The sequence below is a fragment of the Labeo rohita genome, chromosome 19, assembly GCF_022985175.1.
Source record: "Labeo rohita strain BAU-BD-2019 chromosome 19, IGBB_LRoh.1.0, whole genome shotgun sequence".
In the NCBI taxonomy this organism is placed as follows: Eukaryota; Metazoa; Chordata; class Actinopteri; order Cypriniformes; family Cyprinidae; genus Labeo; species Labeo rohita.
The window spans coordinates 29,358,259-29,367,790 of NC_066887.1; the positions used below are offsets into that span (position 1 = coordinate 29,358,259).

General features: G+C 34.1%; 1 long non-coding RNA gene across 2 annotated transcripts; it reads right to left on the reverse strand.

Annotated features, from left to right (window-relative positions):
* Window positions 1-769: 769 nt before the first annotated feature.
* Window positions 770-8,315, reverse strand: LOC127182368 (uncharacterized). Of its 2 annotated transcripts, XR_007829891.1 has the most exons (4): window positions 8,191-8,315; window positions 6,855-6,959; window positions 6,706-6,763; window positions 770-1,757 (listed from the first exon to the last, which is right to left on the reverse strand). It is a non-coding gene; the product is annotated as an uncharacterized LOC127182368 (long non-coding RNA). The 2 variants fall into 2 exon arrangements; XR_007829892.1 differs by lacking the exon at window positions 6,706-6,763 and having other exon boundaries at window positions 6,829-6,959.
* Between the last annotated feature and the right edge of the window lie 1,217 nt (window positions 8,316-9,532).

The following is a 9,532-nucleotide window of genomic DNA, read 5'->3' on the forward strand; positions in this document are numbered from 1 at the left end:
GGTTCAAACACTCACTGATGCTCCAGAAGGAAAACGATGCATCAAGAGCCAGGGGTGAACTTTTTTAACAGAATGAAGATGTGTACAGTTTTCTTATTTTGCCTAAATATCATATTTTTTTCATTTAGTACTGCCCTTCAGAAGCTACTTACATGTCTCCCAGAAGACAAAAGTCGAATTTACCCTGATCTTTAAATTCCAAAAGTTTTCGCCCCCCGGCCCTTAATGCATCGTGTTTCCTTCTGAAGCATCAGTGAGCGTTTGAACCTTCTGTAATAGCTGTATATGAGTCCCTCAGTTGTCCTCAGTGTGAAAAGATTGATCTCAAAATCATACACTCATTGATGGAAACAAACAAAAAAAAAAAACAGCTGTGGATCATTCAGGTAACAACAGTATTAAGAATAAAGTGTAAACATTTGAATGGGGTAATTTTAATAAATTCAACTATTATTTTGTCTTTTGGACTATATATAAACGACTTTCATGAGAAGTATCTTATCAAGTCAGTATTAAATAGAAAATAGATTGCATTTTGCATGATCCCTCTTATTTTGGTAAAATAATTTGCAGATTCTGCAAGGTGTATGTAAACTTCTGACCTCAACTGTGTATGGATGCAAATCACGCATGTATGGAATACAACTGTGAAGATATTTTCATTTTACCTTCTGCTTTACAACAAATACTATCTACATAGGAGAGAAAAAAAGCCAGAATATCTATTTATGAGTGAATTGTTCCTTTAAACACTTTCTCATCTTCTCATATACTTGCAGAAGCCAATGAAATAATACGCACTTCAATTTAGTTTAACGCAACTGTTTCAGCATTTAGTTCTAAGCAAGCGGGAAGCTGCCTGTTTGTGTTTTGCACTGATTGTTCACTGCAGCTATGTTGATTGGCTCATATCTCACCTGTAGCGACAAGACCAGCTTTTACCGAGAAGGAAAAGAGCGTTACTCACACACACACACAAAATTGCTCTCACTCAACGGCCAGGAAAATTACTGACCACCACAAAATGGCAATAAAATCAATCTCAAGGTTTCACTCCATTACATTTCAAATTGATCTCTCTTCAGATATTTTCTCTCTCCTCACCTCCCTTCCCTCCTTCTCTTTCACATCTCATGATACAGGATATGATGACATATAAATGGCCTCACACCAGATTGACAAATAACCAGAGTAAAATAGATAGATTTTTACAATTATTTTCACACTGTTCCATTTTTTTTTTTACTGTTTTTCACAGTTTTTTTTCTAACTTACAATATACAATTCATCTCACTTTGACAAGCTTCACAATAATGAGAATTGTACCAAGTTGCATTAGTGATTTAATACAACTAACCTGTTCCTGGGAGAGCTATGAGCTCAGCCAAGTTTCAATATGGAAGCTATTGTTATTTCAACATCACACCCTTCAATTTTTACGGGCCAGAACATATGAATAGGCACAGCAGGATACGAAAGCATGTGATTACCGTCAATTTATGTGGCAGTTTCAGACTTCAACAAAAATGTCTATAGTGTTTTGATCGAAGGAGACTTATTCGGTTACAAATGTGGAGGCAGATGGATTGTATTATCGGAAATTCTCAACAAGATAGAAACTCAAATCCGTCCATGCTGAATGGTTTCCTTTTCAATAATGCACGCTTTACCCCTCAGAGATGTCATCAGGTTGTGCGCTGGCAGATATCAGGGTCATCTTTTTGCTGTCACTGTATTCTTCCTCCAATAGCGTCTGTCTGCAGTAATCAAAGAAGAGAAACATTATGTGAGCGGTTTTGATGAACACCGGAGTCATGTCTTGTTTTGGCGCCACATTGCCTTCTTCAATAGTTTGTTACCTTGTGCATTTGTAATTCACAGTTTGGGCTTAAAATAACTACTAAGGTCAAATTTAATTCACATATAATTTGAAGATGAAACAATCACAATCACATAATAGAGTGAGTGCCCACTTTTTCAGTGGCCTTGGTTCCAATAGTGTTTTTCCCATTCATTTTCTCCTTTTCATAAAAATCTTCAATAAACAGGTCCAAGCCATTGAGCAAACCCACAAGAGATTAATCACAACATTACAAATGCTGATGTGAAGCAAAAATATATGAATATCTGTAAAAATATTGTGTAGGCTAGTTAACGTCTTTAAAGAGAAAATGAACTGCAGTCCTATAAAGCCAGGCGAAATAACATTAAACTGAATGGTATAACTATTGATTTGTATTCTTTATAGTTCTGCACTTTAAATTTAGCTTTTAAATAAATGTATAAATGTAGCTGACGATTACTGATGGCTTTAACAGAAGCATATACTGTACCAGTGATTAACATGTACCATCGGACTCTAGGATAGTAGATCTGTCTTGAAAGGTTTGTACAGGATCGTTAAAAAAAAAAAAATCAATTTTTCTATAGAGAGAATTAATGGGATTTTTCTTTCAGAAACTGACTATTGCACTACTATTCTTCAATAGATATCAGAGCGCAAATGCACTCAACAGCATTCAACAGTAGCCATAAAAACTTATTTGTACCTTTTCTGAAGATTTTTTTTTTTTTTTTTTTTTGCTACGTAAAACTTTCCACAGCCAGAAATGGCTTTGACCTTCCATGTAAGCTTTTGCAAGTTTTATCATCCACCAAGTCTGATCACTTAAAAAAGTAACAGTAAAAAAAAAAATTAAAATAATAATAATAAAAAAAAATTGCTGAAAATCTACCCACTCTCAAGTCATCCAAGATGTAGATGAGTTTGTTTCTTCATCCTAACAGATTTGGAGAAATTTAGCATTAAATCACTCACCAACTGATCCTCCACAGTGAATGGGTGCCGTCAAAATGAGAGTCCAAACAGCTGATAAAAACATCACAATAATCCCCAAGTAATCCACACCACTCCAGTCCATCGGTAAACATCTTGTGAAGTGAAAACATGCATATCTGTAATAAACAAATCCATCGTTAACCTTAATGATCTGTGCATATTACTCTCCTGATTCAGAAAGGTGACTTTTTCACTTGAGAAAGCAATATTACAGATAGAGGACTCATATTTTAGAGGAAAGTGTTTTGAAGTTAAATCATCTTAATGATGGAATTGTTTTTTACAAACACATAGCTTTTCATTTCACAAGACATTAAATGAGTAGTTTACTTCTGGAACAAAAATTTACAGATAATGTACTCACCCCCTTGTCATCCAAGATGTTCATGTCTTTCTTTCTTCAGTCGTGAAGAAATTATGTTTTTTGCAGAAAACATTTCAGGATTCTAAGGTGCCCCCAAGTTTGAACTTCCAAAATGCAGTTTAAATGCAGCTTTAAAGGGCTCTAAACGATCCCAGCTGAGGAAGAAGGGTCTTATCGAGCAAAACAATCTTTTTTTTTTTTTTCCAAAAAAAAAAAAAAAAATAACAATTTATGTACTTTTTACCCTCAAACTCTCGTCGTGACTAGGTCTGCGTGAACTCAGTTTTTTCCAGGTCAGTACAGTATGTTGAAAAACTCCCATCTCATTTTCTCCTCCAACTTCAAAATCATCCTACAATGCTGCTTTACCTTTTTTTGTAAAGGGGGTTTGACCTTTGCATGTTTACTTTGTAAACACTGGGTCGGTACTTCTGTAGCGATTTAGGATGATTTTGAAGTTGGAGGAGAAAATGAAATGGGAGTTTTTCAACATACCCCAACTGTCTTGATCTGAAAAAACAGAGATCATGCAGACCTAGACAAGACAAGCGTTTAAGGTTAAAAAGTATGTAAATTTTTTTTTTTTTTTTACAAAATAACCGATCGTTTTGCCCTTCTTTCTCGGCTAGGATCATTTAGAGCCCTTTGAAGCTGCATTTAAACAGCATTTTGGAAGTTCAAACTTACGGGCACCATAGAAGTTCATTATATGGAGAGAAATCCTCAAAAAACATAATTTCTTTACGACTGATTAAAGAAAGACATGTACATCTTAGATGACAAGGGGGTGAGCACTTTATCAGTAAAGTTTTGTTCTGGAAGTGAACTACTCCTTTAAATGATGGTCATGTGGATTACTTGTGAATTATTGTGATGTTTTATCAGCTGTTTGGACTCTCATTCTGATGGCACCCATTCACTGCAGAGGATCCGTTGGTGGGCAAGTGATCTGCTCAGATGAAGAAACAAACTCAATAAATCAATAAATCAGCAAATTTTGGGTTAATATTCCTTAAAGTTGTGGTAACAGTTCATGTCTGTAGAACAAAAACTACATTTATTACTGTGTTTGGCCATTTAAGAGTATATTTATGATCAGTGCTAAATAGTCAATCATGCAATATTTTAAATCTAATGAATTATCTCTCCATCATGCCATCAAATTAAAGTTTCTGTGAGATGCTGCCAAGTAACATGAGTAACCCCAGCTCAAATGAAGGCAGAATCCTCTATAATGTATGTTATCTCATCTCAAGAAGAGTGTGAACACCTGCATCCAAACAACCCCAACAAGACTGCTATTTACTCAGCAATTAAATACAGCTGCTGGATGTTATTGATGAGAGTGTATGTAAACGTTAAATCAAAAAGCATCTATTTTTACTTTGCAAATTACATGTCAGACAAAGACAACAGCTGTTGTTTTACGTTTTCTTTGCTAAGAGACACTAAAACTTCTTGGGTCTAATTTCACAAAAAAAAAAGAAAAGGTCTGAGTATAATGTATTCTCCTATGTGTATTCCACTAGACAACTCAATTTTAGTAGGGGATATCAAGCCTATACTGACTGTTTTTTGGTAAAATCTTGTAATAAAAGTCTCAATTTTTTTTCTTACATTTCCCGTCACATGAGCTTATTGAAATAAGGACAAATCATAGGCCACGTTCACACTGTCAGTTTTTGGGATTGACGACCGCGTTTACTTACAGGTCGATTTTCAAATACTGTCTGTATGAACGTGCAACAGGAATCAAGCCGTATTCTTTATAAGTAACTGACGGGAGGGAGCGGCTCCGGTGGAGACTGTATATAAAACTTTCAGATGACACACAGCTCATTTCTCCGTCACTGTAAGTTACCGAAACCACACATTAAAGCACACATCACACGGTAGACGCGCGTTTGTACAGCAGTTCGGCTCACTCGCACTGAATAACCTGACAGACAACTAGTTTTCCAGTCCTGTTCCGTTCACACAGCACGTGTCTTTAATGTTTCTGAAAGAAGCTTATCAAGGCTGCATTTATTTAATCAACAATACAGTAAAAATAGAAATATTCTGAAATATTATTACTATTTAAAGTAACTGTTTTCTAATTTAATATATTTTAAAATATAATTTATTCCTGTGATGCAAAGCTGAATTTTCAGCATCATTACCTCACTCTTCAGCATCACATGATCCTTCAGAAATCATTCTAATATGCTGATTTGCATAACATTTTAAATGTATTTACTGTCACTTTTAGCAAATTATATATTTAATGCATTCTTGCTGAAAAAAAAAAAGGATTTATTTCTCACATATATTAATATATTTAAAAATATATTTTTTCTATGGAGAAAATTAATGGGATTTTTTTTTCAGAACCTGACTATTGCACTACTATTCTTCAATAGACATCAGAGAGCAAATGCACTTTCACTAGCAGCTTTCCTTTAAGAATTTTTAAAGCAAAGTCTTTACTGTCACTTTTGATATTGAATTGAATGCATTCTTGCTGAATAAAAGTATTCATTTCTCACATATATTAATATATTACATGTACTGACTGCAAACCTTTGAACAGTAGTGTTTGTTTATTAAAAATCTGCCCAGCCTCTACTTTTTCTAATTATTACTTATTTAAATTCAGAAAAATATTTGATTACACAACCATGAACACTCTTGATGTTTACTTTGCGTTTGCTAAAAAAAAAGTTGCTGATAAGAAAAAACACCCCTTTTCCTCGGACTGATGCTGCTCCCTATTGGCTCTGTGTGGTATATTTCCACCTACACCTTCCCATGGGCAAACCTTCTCTGATGATACACAGTGTTAATCATCTGTTGGCCTGAACTGCTCTCGCTAGCTCAGGAACTAGATGTTGCATAACTTAGGAGCAGCAGGGCTCAGATGACTAAATTTAATATGCAAATATAGATTCCTAAACTGCGTCTTGCTTAAGTGGGCTGGCGAGATGTGTTTTATTAGTCAGGGAGCTTATTCGATGTCTGTGTTTGGCATGAATGATTAGAGCAGGTGAATACAAAAGGCTGAGACGTGTCACAAAGGAAGCCAGAACTTGTCATGTCACAAGGGTCACTGATTTAATGGTGAGATGATGAAAAGTACAAATGTACATGTGTACACTACCAGTCAAAAGTTTTTGAACAGTAAGATTTGATGCTAAAAATTCAGCGTTGAAATCACAGGAATAAATTACATTTTAAAATATATTCAAATAGAAAACAGTTATTTTAAATAGTAAAAAATATTTACAATTTTTACTCTTTTTGCTGTACTTTAAATCAAATAAATGCAGGCTTGGTGAACGGAAAAGCCTTCTTAAAAAATCTTACCGTTCAAAAATTTTTGACTGGTAGTGTACAATTCGGCTTTAGTATATTGTTGTGGTTCAGATCAAGCAGAAATTGTGTTCTGATTGGTCTGAATGCTTTAGAAGTCCTATGTGAAACTAAACACACTGTGCTTTTTTTGGTGTTGTGCTGTTCTTACAAAGGAGAAGGCAGCTGCTGCCATCCGGTGGATTTACAACGCCATTGCTCTCTTAGTACTGGGATCAAACAGATACAGAAAAAATCATTTAGAAATTTAGAAAGAAAATAGATGACATCTTACATCTTTAAATTAGAGTGAGAAAGTACCAGCAATCCCACACTGTTGACCTACGATGTCATCAGGGGGCGTTCCTACATCCAGTGGGTGGGACTTTGTTTCTTGACAGTGACATCATTGTCAGTGTGGAGTAACTAGGTTGAAGTGGACATATAGAGAGAAGAAGAGAAGAAACATAAACACAAAGAAAGTTAATTGTGCTTTCTGGATCACAGATGTACCTGCCAACAGAAGTTAGAGGTAAGCATGAGAACAACATGTGTAATGCAGATGCGTAGGTTTATTATTAGATCCATTATCAGTAAAACAATAATGGAGTGCAGGAGTTTAAACATATCTGTGTGGTAAATGTCTGATAATGCACTGTTAAACTTGATAATGCATGATGAGGATTTATGTTGAAAGATGATTTATTTCCTTATTAGTATTTGTGACCTTGGACCCCAAAACCAGTTGTAATTAGCACAAGTATATTTGTAGCAACGGCCAAAAATACATTGTATTGGTCAAAATTAACTATTTTTCTTTTACGCCAAAAATCATTAGGATATTAAGTAAAGATCATGTTCCATGAAGATATTTTGTACATTTGCTACTGTAAATATATCAAAACTTGTTATATCAAAATGTGATTTTCTCAATACTTTGAACCTCAGATTCCAGATTTTCAAATAGTTGTATCTCGAACAAATATTGTCTTTTCCTAAGAAACCATACGTCAATAGAAAGCTTATTTTTTCAGTTTTCAGATAATGTATAAGTAAGTCTCCATTTAAAAAAAAAGACTGGTTTTGTGGTCCTGGGTCACATTTCATGTTGTCATTTGTGCACAGGGGTGTTAAACATATTAAACAGATGAGTGCATTTATATATTAATTGCAATAAGTTTATGTCTGATGGTAGGTTTATATTTTTACTTTACCAATATCAAGTGATCAGCACTTGAATATATTTATTTATTTTCCTTTTTTAATAAAAGAAATTAATACTTTTATTCAACAAGTTTGCCTTAAATTGATCAACAGTGATATTTATAATGATACAAAATATTTAAATCTCAAATAAATGCTGTTCATTGAATATTCTATTCATCACAAATGTTTTTGATCAGTAAAGCAACCTAGAGATCAACATTGCAATTATGTATTTTAATCTTTAAAAATAAATGAATAAATAAATAAATAAATAAATCTGACAGACCTGTGTAATTTGTTCAGGTGGAAAGTCTAACCCTTAAGTTATTCCTAAAGACTTTTAAATACTAACTAGAATTTGTCTGTGTCCCATCTGTCAGACCAGATAGACAGAGGGAGACTGGGGGGTTTTACATAACCTTCTTTGTGACACAACAACAGTCCTGCTGACCTTTGTGACCTCTGAAGCCCTTCTGCCCTCCCTGAGCAGGACAAAGGTTGTGGGAACTGGACACTTCCAGCATCTGGACAGTTTAGGTAATGAGTTTCCTAGATCATTCCTAGATGTGATTCCTAGTATCAAAATCAGAAGAATCAGAATCACAGTTTTCGCCAAGGAATTGTTGGTTTTTTAAGGTGCTCTTGGTACACTCATGCAAACATACATACATGCATATCTGGCATGAGAATAGTAGCTACTCTAAAAGTCAGGAAGTACTGTGATATCTGTAGTTGTGGCGATAGTTATGCGAGTGTGGTTGTATTGGTCTTAACTTAGATGGGTTTTTAACCTCTCGTACTTCTCTCATTTAATTACATGTAACAATTTAAGAGCTCATCAGTTTTCATTGTTATAATACGTGACCATGGACCACAAAACCAGTCTTAAGTAGAACGGGTATATTTGTAGCAATAGCCAACAATACATTGTATAAGTTAAAATTATTGATTCTTCTTTTATGCCAAAAATCATTAGGATATTAATTAAAGATCATGTTCCATTAAGGTATTTTGTAAAATCCTTCCCGTAAATATATCAAAACGTAATTTTTGATTAGTAATATGCATTGCTAAGAACTTCATTTGGACAACTTTAATGGTGATTTTCTCAATTTTTTTTTCCAGATTTTCAATTAGTATCTCGGCCAAATATTGTCCAGCTTTCAGATGATGTATTGTATAAATCTCAATTTCAAAAAACTGACCCTTATGACCCTTATGGTTTTGAGGTCCAGGGTCACATATAAGACCTTGCACCACTGCCTGATGCGACACTCTTAAATTGTCATATTTGAATGAGCACATATTATGCAATTCATTGAATTATTATGTCAAAATTATCGATTTTTCTTTTATACCAAAAATCATTAGGATATTAAGTAAAAATCATGCCCATGAAGATATTTTGTAAATTTCCTACCGTAAATATATAAAAACTTAATTTTTGATTATTAATTGCTAAGAACTCTATTTGGAAAACTTTAAAGGTGATTTTCTCTCTCTTTTTTTTTTTTTTTATTTATTTTGCACCCTCAAATTCCAGATTTTCAAAATTTATCTTAGCCAAATATTGTCGTATCCTAACAAACCATACATCAATGGAAAGCTTATTTATTAAAAAAATCTGACCCTTATGACTGGTTCTGTGGTCCAGGGCCACATATAAGTGACATTCTTAAAATTGCCATATTTGAATGAACATATGTAATGCAAATCATTGAATTATTCTGCATTTTCATTGAATAATAACACTTGCATGAATGGCTCTATGCAGCTGTAAACATTCCCGACTG